Genomic DNA, 14,211 nt, shown 5'->3' with positions numbered 1-14,211 from the left:
TCTCAAAACTTCTCAGTTTTTTTCAGCACACACCCCCACACAGTGAGCAGGTGAAAGTATTGCCAAATTATTTCCTTGCTTTTCTTAAACCAACAGGAAATCAACTCTTTCACTATGCATGACTAATAAAGAACTATGAATACCAGTGTTCCTTTCTAACAACACAATTAAATGTTTAATAGTCCTTTCCTTCTCTGTGTATAAATAAATTGGTTGCTATTGTTGCCATGCACACAGAGCACATCTTGCCTGAAACTGGTATTTTGCAGTGCTACACATGTCCTCTTTAGCGTGGGGCAATCTTGGAATTTGAGTATTAAAAGTGGTCCTTTTGGCCAATGCCCTGACTCCCTAGCATGGCAACAAAATATGAGACAGAGAGCACAAAAAGTGAACAGACAGATTACTGTTTTCTCTTAGTTCATTCACTTCTGTCAAGTGTATTTCTTGGCAGTTCTTTTCCATTGCATCAGTCAAGATCACCATCTCAAAGGATCGTCTCAGAATCATAAAACATGTTATTTGGAATCACATCTTTTCCCTGATTTCATCTCTAGTCTGTTCTCAGTGGTCAGCTTTGCTGTTTTACTCCTGATGTCTCCACTAGTCAACAAAACTATCTCGTTTTGTACAAACTGTCATCCCTTCACCATCTACTTTTAAGAGGCAATGTTTCTCTTACACTTGCTACTTCTTACAGCTATTTTGTAGATGAAGAAAAAGTGTTGGAAAATCATTCACACCTCATACTTCATTTTGCTCTTTACCCCATACATAAAATTGTACAAGAGGCCAGAGCTACTGTGATTTTTCTCTTTGTTGCAATTCATACTGTGTTTTACTGTCATGCCATAGAATCTCCACAGTGCAAAAGCCAGAGATTTGTGGAAACCATTCCACAGGGATTTGGTATATTTCAAATGTCACAGTACAGTCATACATCTACTGATGAAATAACAAGAGGCCCACATGATTCCTATTCCATTTGAATATGATTTTGCTTGTCAGGCATCAGTATGCTCAATATGGACTGCTCTTCCACAGCAGCAGTGATCTGCTGCTTCAAGCGCTACTTCTAGATATTTTCCAAGAACAAAGGAGGACTGTGATCCTTAAGGCAGTGTTCAGTCCATTTTGCAAGGCTATTTTTGGTTGCTCTACTAATTTACATTATTTGGATTATGCCTTTTGCCTCTTATTTCTAATGTATTAGCTTACTTGCTCTATGACTCCTTTTAGTCTTTCCATCAATTTCTGCTGCTTCATCTGTTATATCCTCTGTGCAGGTGACATACCAAAATGAAGGAAAAAAATTGTTTTATAGTTGTTTGGTAGGTGTTAGTTTAGGTGTTTAGCGCACCAGCCAAACATGACAGAGAACACACAAGCACCATAACCCACGCTGGGTAGGCTGTAGCACTTTATTGCTTTACATTGAAGACTGATAATCAGCATTTGCTCTTTTTCCTCCACTGCAATCTCATTTGCAGGCATTTTCCATCCTTTTAATTACACTTCGATATGTAATGCACCAGAGTACTTCTCCCCTCATAGTGAATGAATCCTGTCCAGCTAATGCCAGTGAGGCCATTGCTGATAATAGCAGGGTACTATTTTTCTGGCTTAAAATGAAGGTCAATTAGGACCAAAGAAGTTAGCTCTTGATTTTCCAAATACTTCTTCTGGTCCTGTGAAAATTAGCTGTAGATTTTTATTCTTCTGTATACAGGGGTAAGCCCACAAAACCTACTCTACATAATATCACTCCAAGCTTTATTAGCTATCCTCAGTTGTTCTCCAGTTAGATGCAGTGTGTGAGCTGGATCATTCCGCTCATCAACACAGTGTACCTGTTTAAAACATGGTACATGAAAGTTTGAGTAGTCTCTACTCTAGGTACTCCTTTTTAATCTGTTTCCTTTAACTGTGTCTCCATTGCCTGCTACAGACTTGCTGTGCCTTCATCATATATTTAAGTTTGGATGTTATTTTATTGCCCCTGCTTGTGCATGACGGGAAGAGGTTCAGTGCAGGCAACCAACCAGCAAACCTACCTCTCTCTTGGTTTTGTCACCATGCCATTGTGCCTACTGCTAATGACACAGGCATCTGCTTTTCAAATGGGTGACATGTTCTAGCCGCCTTAACAAATTTTCAGCTTTCAGTCATCCTCTGCTACTAATTTTATGTTCATTTCTTTCATGCTTTCCTACTCCAAAAATGGTTTAAATCCTCCACATCACATAGAGTCATCACCCATTTTTCAGCTGTCCCCAAAGGTACTCAATATGTCTGAGATTTTCTTTTTTCTACATAGAGATGTAAAGAGAGGTATGTCTCTGTTTCACAAAATCTAGTCTGTCTCTCTGAATTCTCAATAATTGCATTAATGAGTTTGCCACTGAAGATGTCTGTTTTGCAGATATAGCTGTTCGCTTTGTGTGACACCCGCTTGAAAACTATCAGCACTCTGGTATGTAGATCACTTCTCGATCTCACAGCCTGGAAAAATTATAATATAATTTTCCTCCTCTTTTCTCTCCCTCCTTCCCTTCCTCCTCCCAGTTCTTCACAGTATTTTTAGTTTCAAAGCCCATAGGCAATATATTTGCCATACACACACTATAGGAGTTACTTTCTTCTTCTGACAGCCTTAAATGCCTTCATTTAATTGCATCAAGTGACGCAGACACACATAAGACAGAACAAATTAACTCTCAACGATAAGGGGGTTTTATTACAAATACTCTACTTTACGAGCTCAGCTGTCTTTACCTCTCTCTCACAGAGAAGTCTCACTGAGACACATACACGTGCAGACATGCACACAGGAGGAGGGAAAATAAGGATCTTCTTTGAGCCACTTCTATGGCTCTAAAAGAGAGTGCAGCAACTACCAAAGACTGCACCTATGTACCACAACTGGAATACGTTTTGCACTCTAACAACCTCAAACAACTTGATTTTCTGAAGCCAAGACCCATCTTTCCTGTCATAAGCGCTGTGATTTTAGAAGCCTGATCAGATGGCTTTAAATGTGATTTGCCTTGTGGCTATCCTATTTTACAGCTTCTTTAACAAAATAAAATAAGTATACATTTTTGCATGACTTAAACTAGAACTCAGGAAATGAAGACAACTGCTGGTAAAATTCACAGTATTCTCAGATAAAAAGAAAGTCTTATCAGAACTTTCAGAGCCACGCGGAAGCAGCAGTAGCAACTTTGAACCACATTTTAATAGTAGGTTTGACACATAACTTTGAAGTTGGCCCTTCTTTGAGGTAGATGTTGGACCAGATAACCTGCAGAGGTGCTTTTCTGACTGAATTTTGCTATATGCATATGATAGCAGGGATAAGGAGCCACATCTTTGATGAAAACTTTTCACCTAGGCTTTTCAAATACCCTTGCCACTTACTGTTCATCTTATCTTTGACGTAATACTTGTAGGGGAATGATCATGTACCTAAGGTCTGTATTTTGACCCTAAGCCAAATATCCTGACTTATTGCTAATAAGTAACACATTAACAAATATACGTCTAAAAGAACAAAAATTTATTGCAATTTACCCCAAATAGAAGAAACTACATCAACTGCAGCGACCCTTCCCTACAGCTGCTGCTCCTTTCCTGGTTTGGAAAGAAACAGTGGAGAACTCACCAAGGCACATCTTAGATGCAATGGCAGCGATTTGGCAGTGAGAGCCTGCTTTTATAAACCACACAACTGTTCAGCATGTGCTATAGGAATGAAACCACTGGCAGAAGAATATCCTTATATTTCAAGCCCTCTGGGTGTTCTGCAGGTAGGAGCAACTTAGGATCTGCCTAAGGCTGGGCCTTCATGAAACACAATTCAGAAGGCAAATGGAAAGCAAAGTTGCCTTCTAAATTAAAAACTAATAAGAGATTTCAGGCAATGCAGGCTCAAAAGCCTGGTGGGGGCAGAAAAGAGGTTTGCACTTGACCTTTCCAAATCTCAAAGAGTCTCCTGGCTATGAACACATCTGCCTTCCACTTTTGGTGGAAAGCATTTTCAGAATAAGCAAGGTATTCATGTATGGTAATAGGCGGTTCCTATTCATCATGTATGAAAAGAGCATGATAGAAACCATTGCAAAGTACATCAGCAGAGTGCACTCAAGCTACACATTTTAAAAAGAACAAATTTATATCCAGAACTCTAAAAATTTACCCATAAAGTTAAGCCACAGGCTTTTAGAGTCACGAAGGTTTTAGTCATAAAGAACTGATTCCATGTGCATCCCTGTTCACCAAGTGTCTGTTATTAAAACAGCATAAACATCAAAAGAGTAGTTTCCTGAACTAAGATATTCTGCCAGGGAATATTTCAGTGAAAGATGTGAATTAGTTGCTGCCAACATGTTCCGATTCAGCCATAATTCCACAGGAATGCTTAACTTCCTTAAAATTTACTGTAAATTTAAGTCTCCCCTCTCAAACTGATCACTGATTTGCAGCCTATTGGCAATATGCAGACTGAAGTCATGTTGACTTCAAGACTCAAATGCAGGAGCTCCCTTCTTGCTGACAGCATCGAGAGCCTGAACGGTACCAAGACCTCCATGTCTTGCACAACCCTGGAGTTTCTCCTTCACAGGGTACAGAGTAATTGCTATACCCAGGGTGACTCAGAACTACGACCAAATAAAGTATTAAAGTGACAAACTTCTTTAAGGACAGTCACTGTGGCATTTGTTTGCAGAATGTCAGTGACAGCTTTGCAGTGCATGTCACCAAGGTTCATGTCGGCAAAGGAGTCCCAGCTGGGTAGAGGAGCCTGGCAGTCAACAAGCCAAACATGAACACTGCTGGCAAATGCCAGCTAGAGCTTTCTATTAGCTGACTACTGTTACAGCACCCATTATTAACATGATTGTGTCAATTTTTATCTTCTACATCTTCAGACGCAGCCAGGCACCATATCAGATCACATTTAGGGTTAGTAACTAATTATGCAATCACAAACCTGATGCCTTTTGAAATGTATTTTGAAGCACAGCTCTGTGCAAAGGGCTGGGGATGCTGCCGGGTTGCAGGACTCTGCCTCACCCCCACACACACCCCAAATGGCGCAGTGGGGCTGCACCGCCTCACAGGGCCAAAAAGACGCTGCTATCACAAAAGCCAGTGTCCAGCCCTGACTCCCCACGTCGCCTCCAGCAGCGCCCAGACCCAGCGGTGAAGGGCTCCTGTCTGATGGGGCAAGCGTGGCCTCCCCGCAGGGGCCGACGCCTTCGCGGAGGTCGGAAGCCCCCTGCCAGGCAGTACCGATGAGCCTTCGGGAAGGTGTCAGTGCCGACGGGCGGCGGCCTGAGACCCTCCGTACAGCCGGAATGGAGCGTCGGGACTGAATCACCACGGAGCCGGAGTCCCACACCTCAGCTCCCGGCGTGGCAGGGACAAGGCGGATCTCAGCCACCCCACGACGCTAGAGGCGAGGTTTGTCAGCTGCGCGGGTGCCGACCTACTAGCAGAGCCGGCCGCGGGTGCGCACGGAAGGCGGAAATCCCCGTCAGGAGGAGACGTGGGAGGGGAAAAAGGGAAACGGCCTGAACCAAAGAGCCTTTGGCTTAGCGCGGCGCAGCACAACTCGGATAGCCGCCTGCCTCCAGAGCCGCTGCGATGGAGCTGCGAGGGTGAGTGGCGACCTCGGGGCAATGAGAGCTGGGACCCCCCACGGTTGTCGCTGGAAACGGTGTTGAGGCGCGGGCGGGCTGCTGGCGGGGAGGGGAAGGGGGCAGAAAGATACACACCCGCCCTCCTTAATAAAATCCGAGTGCCGCTGCTGCAGTGCGGGAAACGTTCTGCCAGGGTGGCCTTCCGAAATGGAGACAGGACCGAGTTGCTGCGCGGGGTCCCCCCACGGAACCCGGCCCCGGGACGGCGGTTTTAAACGTGCCCGGTGTTGCCTGCGTGTACCGGGTGTGCAGCTGCGCCGGGTGCCCGTGGATGGGAGAGGTGGGTTTTGCAAGGCACCTACGTGGTTCAGCGCTCGCCTGCCTGCCCCACCTGCCTGTGCTCGGTCACCGAAGGCTGCAGGCACGTAACTGGCATTTAATTTGGCCTTTTTGCCGAATATAACTGATGAGAGAAAGAAAGCTGGCCTGCCTTTTTTCATAGCCCAGGTTAGCGTTGGCGTACGGAAGGGTTAGAAAAGCTTCACAGGGCACTTGCTGATGCGAGAAGAGCGATTTCCCCACAAGGGAAGGAGACAAAGCAAACTTCAGCAGCAGGGCAAAAGCCCCCAAGTTATTACTGCAAGCATCAGGACATCTTTTGTCTGGCTGGTTTGTGTCAGAATAGCAGCATCATATAACTCTAAAATAAATAGTACATGAAAAAGTTGAGATGCTCCTAGGAAGAATAATCTCAGCAAACATGAATGTATGAAAGAGGAAGTGCAACTTTCTCCCGTTCCACATGACACTTTAAAAAAATACATAGACATGGAAGGTGTGGGAAAGAATTAAAAAAAAAAAATGAAAAAAAATAGAGAACCTATGAAACTAATACATCTACACATGTTCTTAGTGAAGCCCACTGCTAGTGATGGACACAGAAGCTGAGTGCACATACAAGGCAAAAAGGAGGCTTCTCAGCAAGCAAGAGCATTTCTCCCCTTTTCTAACAGGAGCTTAGTGTTAGAGCTATTCCAGACAAACATGGGCTGACACTGTCCCATATTACCACACTCTTACCTCCAACTAAGAGTACGAGCATCTCTAGATCTGTCCAATCTTGATTGTGTCATCATTTATTAAAATAAGAAATCAAGGCCTGCTTTGTATATATACATTAGCTAATCAGTTCTGACCAGCAAGCTAAATATTTGTTGGCATTAGCAAATGCCTACCATGGGAAATTCCCCAAAGAGTCCCGTAAGATCAGTTAACTGTTGTCCTTCATTTGATTCAAATGACTTGCTATACCCCTAGGTTCTGACTTCGGCAGGGAACAATAAAATAAACACAGCTGTGAGATTAAGGACTAGATTATGGTGAGCTTGTCTAAACTGACATATGTAAGCATAGCACAAAAGTGATGGCTCTTGCAGTGTAAAAATATGACAAAAAAACCAATACACGTAAAAGCTCTCAAAAGCCACTGACAGAGACAGAACAGAGCTGCCTGACAGTATTGCAGATTTACAAAATATGTATCAGAGTAGAAATGTTCCACACTGTGCATCCCCTTAAACTTTTGAAACCTCATCTATGAAGCCATTCCGACAGACATAAAAAAAGGAAAAGAAAGTGCTTTCTTCATATTCTTCAGTTCAGACTGACTCTTCCCTAAACTTTCTCCATCCCATTCTCTGGAGTCCGGGCTTCAAGTGGAGGTACATTTTGTGTCAGGAACTTTCTCTGCTTTCTCCATGGGAAAGCAAATGTGTTTGGAAAGGTGAGAGTTTTCTTAGAGGGCAGATGGGAGTTAGCAACCCTCCTCCACAGCAGAGAAGACCCGAGTTGTGCTCTGGCAGGTGGTACAAGTAAAGCTGGGCAGAACTGATGCTGGGCCTGGGAGGTGCTGGATTAGTCTCTGCTAGACAAAGAGGCAGGAACTGTGGGGAAAGGGCAGGAAGCCTGGAAGAGGGAGGGGATGTTCTAATGCACAGCTGATGTGGGAACGTGAGGTGAGAAACGAATGCAGGGGGAATGAGCTTAGGTTAGGGCTTGGAGGGAGGAGGGTCAGGCAGGGTAGGGTTGGTTTAGAGAAAAACATAGAGCAGTCTGAGTGGAAGACAATGGAGCTCACTCCTGGGTGGATGTGGGCTTCTGAGGGCAGTACTCCCCATTGCCTCAGCCCTTGGCTCAGTATTGGAGCTAACTGAGGGTTGAGAACAACTGGGGAAGGGAACACACCTGGGTAGTGTGGCCTCACAGTCCTGCTTGCTTGCAAAAGTGAGCTGGGAAATCTGGTGATGAGAAGGCACTTGCATCCCTTTGCTCAGCTCAGCAAGCTTATTGCATGAGAGGTAATATCAAAGTGGGCAATTGCAGCCACACAGCTCTCATTCCAAAACCATTCCAGCATCTTGCTTTTCTTTCACAGAAGTCTTGAGGAAGGAGACCACAACATACGGATAGGCATAGTGGTGAAAGGCTATTTAAAAGTAACTCTTAGGAAAGGGCTGCACATTTATTTTTCTTAAAGCCGTATATGATAAGGGTTAAATCACCTGGATTTTATAGCTATGTTAAACTCGGTTTTCCCATAGCATCCAGCAGGTGTAACACCAGCTTCATGCCTTCTGCTTCAATTCCAATATTAGCACATTTTACTGCTAGTCATGCCCTCAGCCACCCATCCATAGAGTTACATCGTTTGAACAGAAGTTTTGCAGCTGTCAGAAATGCAAATACTTAATGGGACATTATGTAGTCACAGTACCTAATTTACCTACTTCTGCTACTGTACTAAACAATCAATATTAGGTTTATGGATTATTTAAACAACAGAGATGCTAAAGTCAATCATGTAACCTCTTCTTTGCTTTTTATTTTAGTTATGGATTTCTGTTACTGTTCCTTCACACCATGAGAGCTGGTAAGTTCAGAACAGTTCAGTTAAAAATGAAGCTGCACTCTCTTTAATACGTTTGGCCAAATACACAAGGTAGTTGTAATAGGTACAATATAAGCATCTTCATGTTTTCAGCAAGACACTTAAGAATTCCTTAGAGTGAAGTGTTTCTCTGAAGTGCATCAGGGAAGGAAGAAAACCATTTTTTTTCTATCAGTTTCAGTAGGGAGAAGAGCAAGAACCTTATGGATGCTCTTGCTCAGATTGCTCTGCTTGCTTCACAGACATCCCTGCACCTTTATCTCTGCCAGCAAAAAGCCTTAGAAGTGGGGTAATAAGGGCTGTCGATAAGCAGATCTAACATGCTTGGATAACATCCATACTTATATTATGACTAGTATTACACATCACAGTATCAAGTAGTCAGTATTAGTCTTTTACTACAGTTCCAAAAATCCCTTTCAAATCAAAGATAAGGTTAAATGACATCACCTGCTGATATTTAGATGTTTTTAAGAGTTGTCTTTCCTCTGTTCTTGCTTAATCACTGAGAAGGGCCCAACAAAGTCATCAAGGAAACTCCCCCAAATCAGGGCAAACTGTGCCAGATACAGTCTCAGTAGATGCCAGCTGGCCTGTTCCTGAAGAACACCAGTGACAGAGGTGCGCCTGTCTTCCTGGGGTTCACTTTTCCTGCTGCTGTGACGGGTTTTTTTCTGCTAACTCTGAGCTGTAGCAGCCTTCTTGCAGGTCAAACCTGTTACTTCTTGTCTCGCCCAACAGGGGATAAGGGCTCAGAGAACATAACTTTCCTCCCTGCAAGTACTATGTTTGCTTCAGTGGTATTTTTAAGACACAGTGCCCAACTTCAAAGTGTAGATGAACTATTTCTTGAGTCTTGTGCACCAGCACAAAGACATGCCCCTGCTGGACATTGCTGCCTTCCTCGCACTTCACCATGCATTGTTTCCACAGTTCCAAGCCCTCACTCCTGTCATCTTTCTTTCCCTAGCTCACCCATCCACATAATCCCTTTCCCCAGCTGTAATGTCTCCCATTCAACTGCATGTCTGATGCCCCCCCCCCACCCTCTAGTCCAGCATTTACAACATGCACATTGCTTTGGTCTCAGCAACCAGTTACACAAGAGGTTTTGGCTGCTGGAAGGAAGGAGAGGTGACCCATCCCTCTCAGAAGAAAGTCTGTGGACAGAACCACCCTAGCACTCTGGGAGTCACTGACCTGTACTTTCTGCATCACTTGTCAGCCAGCTCATGCTTTTACCTTGCTCTCCAGGAGGAGAGCCTGCCTTTCTCATGTCCTGAGGCCAGGAGAAGTGTCCTGAAAGCCAGACACTGTACTGGCCTACCTCACGTGGCCATAAGAGGTTATAAATGTCTAATGAATGTATCACCAGAGGTACCTGGACATGCTGGTTTCCCAGCTGGGTGTATTTGTTGAAAAGGCGACACTAACCGCAGCAATAAAACGTGATTGCTATGACATGCCCACTTTGAGAAACACTCTTTTACTCCCCCTTTATAATTTTGGGGGTCTCAAAATAATGGCAGTACTCTTTTTCTCATCAGTCTTTACACTTCCTGTGATTTACACCTGGTGGTTTTTGCCATTTTTCTTAATTTAAAAAGAAAAAAAATATTATTGAAGTATTAGGACTTGAGTATATGTCTACAGGCAAGGAGCAGCATGGGGCTGGGAATGCTTAGACCAATTAGTCATCGGAGAAGGAAATAACTAGAAGGCTTTACATTGCAAAATGTCCCTTTGGAAAATACAGACAAACACATGTGGAGAGAATTAGTCACCAGCACACCTGGAGGTAGGAATGACTATAAAGCGTTCATGCTCATCTGCCTAGTATAGGTACTAATACTGGAGTTCACCCATGCGGTAGAATATACTTGAAAAGAGTAAAACCTCTTCCACATAACTTCCCTTTTTTTCCTGTCTCTTTTAATCTTGTAGTGGTTGCACTGGAGAAGATCATTGTCAGTAAACCTGGAGAAAACACTACGTTGAGTTGCATTTATCGAGGAAGAAAATTGCACTTAAAAAATCTACGGGTATACTGGCAAATAGATGACGATAAAGAGGAGTGTACAGTTGTACATGCATTGATCTCTGGTCAAGACAATGAAAGTAAACAGTGTATTCACTTTAAAAACAGGACTCGGTTATTCTGGGATAGATTGGAAAATGGCGATTTTTCTCTACTATTACTAAACGTCAGCCAGAGTGATGAACATACATACAAATGTATAGTACTGGAGAAAGCTGACTATACCAGCATGGTTCATCACGCAGAAGTGGTTCTCAGTTTAGCAGGTAAGAACTTGTATCACTTGCACATACTTGCCCAGCTCTCATTCCATCTTTCCAAATTCATGCCATTTCAATATTGTATTTAAGCATACCATTAACTCTGAAACATGGTTCAGCCCTTTGCTGAAATGAAGCCTGCTCAATTTTAATGTTACAGACAGGGAATACAGAACTGTGAGAATCTATTACAGCCGTTTATCCCATGTGGGAGGGCTTTCATCGTGGTTTTCAGTAATATAAAGGCTTACTGGGTAACAGCAGCTTAAGAAGTTGCTTTCTTCCTGAGTTTGGCTTCAGCTTTCTGCTCTTCCAGTAATTCTCTCAGCTCTCTGGCTTACATACCAAACCTGCAGGTGTTTCTCTTACACATCATGAGGATGGTGTGAAACCCAGACCTTCTGCTTCAGAACCCACATCAAAATTTTATATTTTCAGTACATTTTGACACGTCAACAACTATTCTTTTTCTCCTGCTCTCCAGCTAGTTATAGCCAACCAATACTCAGTGGCCCAATAAGTAACAGTGACAGCACTGGAGAGGAGGTGACTTTCAGCTGCAGGTCTGGCAATGGATAAATAAAACTGACAATTGGAGCTAACTAGAGCTAATGATCATCCCCAACAGCAATGGCACTTACAGCATTTTTAGCACATTGAAGGTTAAATTCACTTCTAACATGCAAGTAGAGTGCTCCATAGAAAATAAGATACTATAGGAAAATCTATCAGCCAACTGTAAGTCCCTTCATGCTACTTCATGTTTTCTAGCTTACAGGGATATCAATCAACGTGTCTGTGTGCACATACACACTAGTGAGGGGTATGCATTAATTCAGAAGTTCCAGAAAGTGCCAAGAGGAGCTTAGGTTTTGTCAAGCTAGTTATGTTTAGCCATGGATTTTGTTTATTTCTTTCACATTGAACCAAGCGTGTTAAGACAATAGCACTGAGAAGCTCTTGCATCCAAGGCAGTCACTAGGCTTTACCCATTGGTTCATCAGGAACATGATGACATGGGAGTCAGATTGTTTTTCAGAGAGCACCGTACCAGAGATCCATGATTCCCAAACTGCTGCCCCACTGCTTTGCAGCACTCACATTTGCTTTTCAGTCTGCTAGTTTCAAAGTTCTTTTTTCAGTCTCCAAAATTCAGTTTGGTACAATGCACTATTTAAAGCATGCCTATATCGAACAGGTAATATTAGCCCCATAGAACAATAGACCTACTAGCACAAGTATAACATTCTATTTATTGCTAATAGGAGTGATCAATAGTAAAAACAAGCATTAGCCACTCAACTGTTCACAAAACCAGAAAGCTATAAAAAACAAAACAAAAAACAACAACAACAAAAAAAACCCACCAAACAAAAAAACCCCAAGCTGTTAGAAAGTTTTAATTACAGTGCCAACAGCAGAGTTCATGATTTCCAAAAAGCTGTGTAGAAAAGCTATGTGGAGCAGGACAGCTTATCTGCTCATTGCTCTTACTGGTCCTGCTTCCTGCCACACCATTCACTCACAGGTTTCTGCACCCTGGCACAAGAAGATTTGATGATCTGCATAACTGTAGATGTTTAACTGAACACACCAAGGAATTGCATATTGTTGACTTAACAATACTGATCCCACAAACATAGCCAAATAATGTCAACTATTTCCAGGAACAAAAAATTGTGCACATGAGCAGAAGTTGCACATGAGAGTGGTTATATGATAGCATACCCTTATTGTCATCACATATTAAAGGAAAACTAAGTAACCTTTCATTAGTTTCCTAACAACATTCCCTCAGATTGTATTCTGGCTAAATCAGAATTCATCTTACTATTTTTTGTTGGTTTCTAAAAGCATTGCCATACTTGAAACATTGAGATATTTTAAAACTTCAAGCTGCAGCAATCAGTAGAAATTCATCATTAACATCAAGGAAACAGGTTTTCACCCACTTTTATGAATACCATGAAATTTGTATTATAGATTCTGTATAAATTTTCAACTGAATCTATATACAAGCGCAAACATACAGTGTCCCAAGATTGACAGATGAGAAGAACAAGAAGGAAGAAAGGGATTCATGCAGTATGATAACAGGGAAGAATAAACTGCCATTGTATTATTAGACAGAATAAGCTGGAGATGTACCTTTCTTAGAAGGAATACCACCAGAATCACAGTAATATGAATAGCACAAATATTTAGTCCTTCAGAACTTTATGCGTAAAATATGGTCAAATATTTGTCTGGTATGAAATGTAAAAACTTATACCTTGGTACATTATTTTTCTATTTTATTTCTAGACACTCAGCAGAAGCGAAGCAATGGGTGTAGCACGGAAAGTCACAGAAACCTGAAAAGAAATGGACAAGGTGCTCAGGCAGCTGGCATCGTTTCCATTGTCATTCTGATAGGTGTTCTAGCTGTAATAATCTGCTAGCTGAGGAGACGGAGGTCCTCTAGACTAGAGTCCTGCACAGGTAATGAGGCCTTTCATTTGCATGACCAAACCTGAAGAATTCTTGTTTTTTTTTTTGCCAAAATATTTAATGTTATCCAGCACGTGGTTAGAAGGTACAAGTAAGCTGCCTGCGCACAACAGCAGGAAATTATGGTGTTAGCAAAAACCTAGGACAGATGTAGTGCCTCAGGACACATTATTCTTTAACATTTTCTGCTGTAGTGCCTGAGCCTCACAGGAGTTAGTTGTTGGTTGTGAGAGTAACTCAGAGTTTGCACCTTTTCAGGCCATAGTTTCTCAGATGTGATGCCTGCAGCCTGTTCCTGAGCAGATGGAGGGGATGCTCCTCTATGGTGCAGGACTGGGGTCAGTAGTTTGTTCTGCTTAGCACGATCCAAAGCAGAAATCGGAGGATAAATCAATCCCAAGAGCTTTAGAGTCACTAGCTGCACGAATAAGGGTTCAAGATCCTACTGGGATCGAGCAGCTTTCTACAAGTTAGAAGTAAAGCATGTTTTGTCACTCCAGGTTATATACACATACCATTGTATTGATGCATTTTCCCATGTGCGGGACTCTACAATGCTTGACATGAGAGAACAAAAGGTAGCTGTAAAAGACATTTTGTGAACTAGATGATCTGAGTACTTACTGTAAGCCGCTTTGCGGGTATGCAAGAGGTAACATCTAGGAAGAGGGAGCAGGGACAACAACGCTTTTCACGGACAGGGACAAACCACATTTTCAATCCATGCCCTCTTCCTCATGGCTAGCAAGCCCAGGTGCTTTAGAAAAAGGCAGGGTAGTGATTTTGCCCAGCATCTGCAGCAGCTGTGCTGTGCCAGAAGCCATGCCATTC

The 14,211-nt window shown here is 42.7% G+C and overlaps 1 pseudogene; it reads left to right on the top strand.

Moving 5' to 3' along the window:
* The first annotated feature begins 5,576 nt into the window (after positions 1-5,576).
* LOC130596972 (CD276 antigen-like) lies at positions 5,577-13,406 on the top strand (annotated as a pseudogene).
* The last annotated feature ends 805 nt before the right edge of the window (positions 13,407-14,211 follow it).

The sequence above is a fragment of the Pezoporus wallicus genome, unplaced genomic scaffold (assembly GCF_028554395.1).
Source record: "Pezoporus wallicus isolate ANWC-B61680 ecotype Strahan unplaced genomic scaffold, APGP_CSIRO_Pwel_v1 contig_1739, whole genome shotgun sequence".
Lineage (NCBI taxonomy): Eukaryota > Metazoa > Chordata > Aves > Psittaciformes > Psittacidae > Pezoporus > Pezoporus wallicus.
Note: the sequence above shows the minus strand (reverse complement) of the source record. Positions and strands in the feature narration are given on the sequence as shown.